Source organism: Dendroctonus ponderosae, unplaced genomic scaffold (assembly GCF_020466585.1).
Source record: "Dendroctonus ponderosae isolate FM_Combo_2020 unplaced genomic scaffold, Dpon_F_20191213v2 Dpon_F_20191213_1, whole genome shotgun sequence".
Taxonomy (NCBI): Eukaryota; Metazoa; Arthropoda; class Insecta; order Coleoptera; family Curculionidae; genus Dendroctonus; species Dendroctonus ponderosae.
The window spans coordinates 25,055,387-25,062,079 of NW_026017110.1; the positions used below are offsets into that span (position 1 = coordinate 25,055,387).

General features: G+C 34.3%; 1 protein-coding gene across 11 annotated transcripts in view; it reads left to right on the forward strand.

The window, feature by feature from the left end:
• LOC109546943 (protein turtle) overlaps positions 1 to 6,693 on the forward strand; it is a 129,394-nt gene that overhangs the window by 43,346 nt on the left and 79,355 nt on the right. The gene's annotated exons all lie outside the window — the stretch shown is intronic.

The following is a 6,693-nucleotide window of genomic DNA, read 5'->3' on the forward strand; positions in this document are numbered from 1 at the left end:
AGCAGCAACAACGCTACACATAAAAACTGATGATGGTGGAAAAATACACCGAAACGTATTTTGATTAATAAATAGAGACAATAAATGACTGAACCTCAGGAATAGATTTGATTTGGAATTGAAACACAGTCAGGAAAGTATGTACAATGATATATAAATAATGCACTTCATTTTTCACAGTTGCCTTTCATCTTCGAACAATTTGTGTTCATAATTTTTGGTTGCATGACACACATTTTATTAATGCTTGTTTAAAGTTTAAATATGCCCATTTGTAAGGGTTATACACAGAGAACCAAAGCAATGTTTAAATTCATAAATTCATAAAAAAAATATATTTGTTGGGTTTTGTTTAAATTACTGTTTTTTTTTCTTCATAATTATGAAGGATATGATTCATCTTCTTAACACTAGTCTGGCAAATTGGTTTCTCATCCTACAACAATCGTTCATTATCTATTCTTGTAAATGAAACAATTCTCAAAATCAGTATCTTCAAAATTTAGAGTGTCAAAAGTTGGTAGTCAAAAGCACCGGTTTCGAGCAAATTAGCCGTCATCAACTTTAGCCTACTTATATCAGAAACTATGAATGAAAATATCTAGTTTTTCTCAAGTTCTCAATATTAGCTTCCAGATTCATCTGTATTCTCAATAGTGAATGTATCGAGATAGTTCATATAATTTTTAGTAGTATAAATAATAAGCGGGCAAACCCTATGGGGCCATTGAATCTTTTCGTTAGTGCGATTTATTCTGTGTTTGAGAACTCAMAGTTTMAACAGATCAGGCTTCTTTATGACGAACTTGATTGCCAGCAGTAAACGTTGAACTSAATTCCRAAATTTCCTTGTTGGTGTGAAAAAGTGTTCGAACAGCAAACCGCAATTGGCTTAATTTGATTCAATTAAGAACCGTTTGTCTAAAGGCATGCGAAYAGAGCAAACCGCGATTGACCATTGATAATTCGCCCAAACCACATTTTGCTGCCACAAGTGAAACTGATATAAATTAAGTCGTTAATCAGTCTGATGGATGGATTCGGCAAAATACAGCTCATTTAACCTTTCAAAATTGTACACGATCCGCAATCGAGGCCCGCCTAGGCCAATCCCGTTCGTGCCCGCAAATGCAGCAATTTTGACATTAACCAGAATAGAATAATCCTATCAATAGTATTAAAGTTGCATTCGATGCGAAATTGGAATGCAACCGTTGATTCAATTGGAGGCAGTTACGAGCACTAGAATAATTATTGTTCTGGATCCGTTCATTGCGGGCAGTGAACAGTACTGAAATTTTCTACAGATTATCCATTGCAGTGAGTAGAGTTTCAGAAGTCATTTTGAGAGTTTTTCAAATATTCCTGTCCCAGCTTAACCAGATAAGTGTGCTGCAAAGATGAATATTTTCGGTGGCAAAATTGACAAACATTGTATTTGAAATCGCACATAAAACCCTGTAAGGGAAACGCAAAATTTACTTTGTTAAAGTATTTAACAACGTTTAGAGAGAACGATTTGAATTCTGGGACACAATCTATGGATGATTTGAAAGAAATATAAACAAACACGTTTTGCGACTACAAAATTCGTCAAAATGCCTGTTAACGCGGGAGCGAAAATATCCCAATGATATTATTTGCATATTTGAAAATTTTTATTTGAACAGAAATCCTCTGCTGCCATCAACCTCTTGAGTTTGGAATCGCTCTCATAAATAAGATCGAACCGGCATATTTACTTTTTCCATCTCAATGTGTTGTGTATACAGTGGCTGATCGGGGGAGACCGGAACATTTTCACAGCAAATATGTCTGTCATCATAATGAACATTTTTCCCGGACATGAAGACACATTTGGAGCCCTGAAGTCTAACAGATTATTTCGGCCTACTATTCGGCTTTGATGAGTTTCACATCGGTTTGAATGCCGGTATTTTGTCAAATTTGTATCTAAACTGTTTAGTTTGTCAATTACTAACATACGAGATTATTATTCCAATCGAAAAAATGTTTCAAATACAAATTATCGGTGTACTATGGATGTCRTTAGCTCAAAATCCGATAATCCGATCTAAATTTTATTGATAAAAAATGTCTGGTTTCCTTGCCTTTGATGGTAAAAGTTCTTCAAAATATCTGGARTATTTTGATGAAAGACCCGAGTTTGCCTGCTTTGGGCGAGTGATCAACTTTGGGAGGTTTTGGTACAAAAACTACCAGAACTTTTTATTTGGCAGAATTTATATCAACTAATTTTTTTTGAGCTGATGACCTATCCTCCTTTGACATTTTTATTCTCTTTATAAAATATTGAAGCATTTATTGTTTTTGCACAAAAAATATTTCCGTTTTCTTGCTCATTAACACCTGCAGACAGTAACTGTAAATGTCGTAGTAAGTGGAGTAATTTTCGGAGACAGAACAAAGCATCATTGCTTTCTAGTCACTTTGACTGAAACGTTGTATCTAGAATTCAAATTATATCCACGAATATTTGGAAAATGTAGCCTTTAATTGAGAGGAAAAGATCATTGCGTCACATTACGAACATAACCAGAGATACTTTTTAAACAACACCAAGAGGTGAACCGATTTATTGGCCCACCCGAGCGAAAGATCTGAGGTCATGCGATTTCTATTTATGGACTTACATAAAGGAAAAGTGACATCAACCAAATACCCAATGGAGTTTTTGAAAATGTATATATCAATTAGTTAATAAAGGCTGTTGTGAATTTAGCACTATTTTTCAATTTAAATTAAAATGTAGCTTAAAATTTAACGGTTTATTAGCATTTTGCTCTATCATTGCCAATAGTTTTGTTTGGAGTCAAATGTTTATTTTTCAAAAAATCATGTGAGGTTTTTCCCATTATTAGCAGTATTACTAGCCTTTATCAAGAGAACAAAATTGGGAGAGGTTTTAGATAAATTTATTTGTCGAAAACGGCAAACATTTCGACTTAAGAACAAGGCAGCAGGGAGCGGATATTGAAAGTAATAAAATATCTGCCTTAATATGGGACCTAAATAAACGAAACAAAATTTAATAAAAGCCCAACTGGCCTTACATAATTCGTAACTTACACGACACACAAACGGTTCGTGTAGTGGTTTTCGCGTGTGTTGTCTGTGACGTGGCACGGGCGGATGACGTCATCACCGAGAAGTATCGATTTTTGTGGGCAAGAGAGTGAAAACTGGCTCTGCTTTAACTGGGTTTCCTGAATTTGGCCTTTCGAACGATATTTATGCCGATCGGGGCCCGTCCTAAATTAATAAGTCACAAGTTTCGCTGCCGAGACGTGGGAGTGTGAGCACATGACTGATAGATTCCACCAGCAATTTTGCTTTATTAATATCCTATCATATCATGCGCGGTTTCTGGCTTATATGGTTGTTTGTTTGCAAAATACAGTCGGTTGCTTCGGTTCAAAATTTGTCAAGCATTGATCGGGCACAAAAGTTATGAGCCGGCGTTTTTCAGAGTTAGCGATTCTACATTGTCGCTCTTTATCATTTCACAGTTTTATGTCTTATTTTCCGTTTCGTTTCTGCCATGCTCCTCAACTGCTGCAAACATTCTTATAGAAACTGCTCTCTATCTCTATCTATAGAATGTACATTCATAACTTATGGTGATCTGACACACTACTTATCTTCATTTGAAGATTTTCGCTTTTAATTGGGAATTCTAGAATATGGACTTGAAGCGATTGAAACTGATAATTTCTTTACCAAACAGGGCGCCCAAAAGTGAAAAATCTAAATTTCACACAGCTATATGTATTTTCGAAAGTAGCTGTAAATATGACTTGAACTAAAACTAACTTTAAACGTTAAACTAAAATTTACTTGACTCAAACATATTTGGTACAATTCAGTCTGTTGCTCAAGTGGAATAATTTGTTAAGTATAGATGCGTCTCATAAGTTATGATGTGAGATGACTTTACTGTGTCACCCTATACCATTTCCTAAATTATCTCTATATTTTATTTTGCTTTTGCCATTAATTTTCCAGCTGTTGCAAACATTTTTGTATAAAGAATTATTCATTAGAAAGATGCATAACTTACAGTGATGCGACACAACGTTAATTTTAATATGCAAGTTTGAAATCGTTTTACAGTTTTCTGTTTGATTTTCTTTAGATTCCCTGAGTATTTCAAACCTGAATTTGTACAAAATAAGAACAGTTCACCATATTGAWTTCCAAAATTCATTCAAATTTTAAAATGATTTTCAGTAGCGCAAATGATGCTTCTTAACTGAAGCAGCCTYTTTAACTTCAAGAGTAATCAACCAAAGATAGTTCACCWACTCCCTAAAAACGAAGATGTTTTTTCGAAAACATTTGACTTGTGTTTATAATTTGAACGCTTGTAAAATTTAGTCACTTACAAGCCGCAATATTGCTTTAAACTTGCAACTGCACTTGTACACAAAATATACACAAATGAAAAAAAATGCGACCTGGCATCTGAATTCGAGACACCGTGTAGTAAAGCGAATTATTTTGCTTTAAGTTAGGCGTGCATGGAAGTGAGATTAGTGAATTAAATGCTATAAATGTCGGAGTAGTTTAATCAATAATAGTGACCACGCATAATTTAGGATGATACGACACACCATTTATATTTTTATGCAATTAAACGCTGCACTCTGGACCATAGAAATATAGAGGTAAAACAAAAAGAATCCGCAAGAAAGAGATTATTTTTTCCGTTTTATAAATAATTCAGTTTTATATAAACATTTTTGGTTCGACAACTTCTATGTGTATGAAAAGCTTGAAGAAGTAAACATTACTTTTGTGCAAACACTGTGTGTATTTTCGCTATTATATTTATTTCATTTTGCTTTTAAATTATGCTTAATTTTCAAAGATTTTAAAACACAATTTGTACAATTTTTTTACGCGCCTTTTACAATGATACGCATTTCACATTAAGGCTGGTTTTCTAACTCAGGTTTCATTAACAGGAGAGGAGTTTTGATTCTTCGTTCAGTGGTAGAAAAGGGGGCTCTGCAGCTAAAATGATTTCTCAGATATAGCGAACAAGAAGGAGTCATGTTTGAACGAACTTTGGAATTTTACCAAAACTGTTTAGTTATCTTGCAACTTCTCTTTCTATGTGAAAATTGCTTGAGAACTTCACTCAAGTTATGTTTCACTTCAGAAGTGTGATGTTTAGTGTTCTCTCCCGTGGAGGTAAAGCTGAGAAGATTTTCAATAATCTTAGGAGTGTGGCGGTGGTAGGAAAAGATCCGCGATAGCTCAAATGGTTCTTCAAGCATTGCAAAAAATGCTTCGAGTGGCTTAAAACTAATGGTATCTTAAAATGTGGATAGTTTTATAACAACTGCAAATACTTCTCAAGAGTTTTCGCATTCTTCGGTAAATGTGATGTTTAATGCTCCATCCAGTAGCGTAAAAATCATAGAACAATTTGCTTCTAAAACATGAGCAAAAATGTAGTGTAGTGTTTGAAATGTCGTCTTTATCTTGCACCTAAAGGTGTGATATTCAAAATTTAGCTGTTAATGGTTACTATTTCCTTATTCATTAGTGGTAGAACGGTGAATTTTGTAACTCCAGTGATACTTAAAATATGACAGAAAAGGCGTCATGTTTAGCCGATTTCTAAATGTTTCGAATGGGTAATGGGTTCGTCATGGGTAAATATATAATGCCATAATTTGGGATTTTCGCTTGTGTGAACACTGCCAGTATTTCCTAACTTAGATTCAACTGGGGTGTTTATTTCTTAATCCAGCTATTGATTTTCAACAACTTGAAATATTTTGTGCAATTCGTATGCTTCAAGATATTGAGGATATCATTGTTTTTTCGAAGCCGAGCCCCTGATCCGGAAATACCTAAACGGAAATTGATTCCAATAATATTGTTAAGTTTCCTTTATTGGAGCGGCGGTAAAACAAATATACTTTCTTCATTTTAAAAGCAAACGATATTAATCATCCCCCGTGATTTAATTAGCAAACTTAATAAGGTTTCCGTTAGCACAGGAAGTAAATAATATTGTTTCCGTGTAATTAAACCTTGTCGGTCGTTTTAAAGAAAACATCGCGATGTTTTTGAATAAAACCACCCGAATACATGGCACGTGTTTGGTTGGGTTCGATTGGGCCTTGTTTTTCTTTTCAATTAACCACTGATTGAATAGAATGGATTTCCCTTTGCACCGAAAATAGATGGATTTCAACCACATAGTTGGGTTTTCAATTTCAAATAAAATAATTTAATTGTTGTCCACGACAACCGGAACATGTTTATCTCGGACGTTAAATGCAAATATACAATTGACAAGGCCATTAGTTCAACAAATTCGATTACAACAGCTCATCTATAAATAATTGAATAAATGAAATGTTTTGTAAATGACAATGGAATTTATGGTGGATGGTAATGGGCTTCGATCGAGATGTTTAAGAGTCATGTTGCTGATTTATCTTCGTTGTCTGTGCATCCATAAAAGTTTTATTAAATGTGTTACCAATCGATTCTAGAGAGCAAGAAAATCTTTCTTCTGAATCTGAATGGATCTTCTTCTTATATTTATTTCGAATATCTTAGTATTGGTCTTGCACATGACTTATAACTGTATAGGCTTGTTTTACCGTCCAGCCTCATATCTTAATACATACAGGGTGATTCCAAATTGGC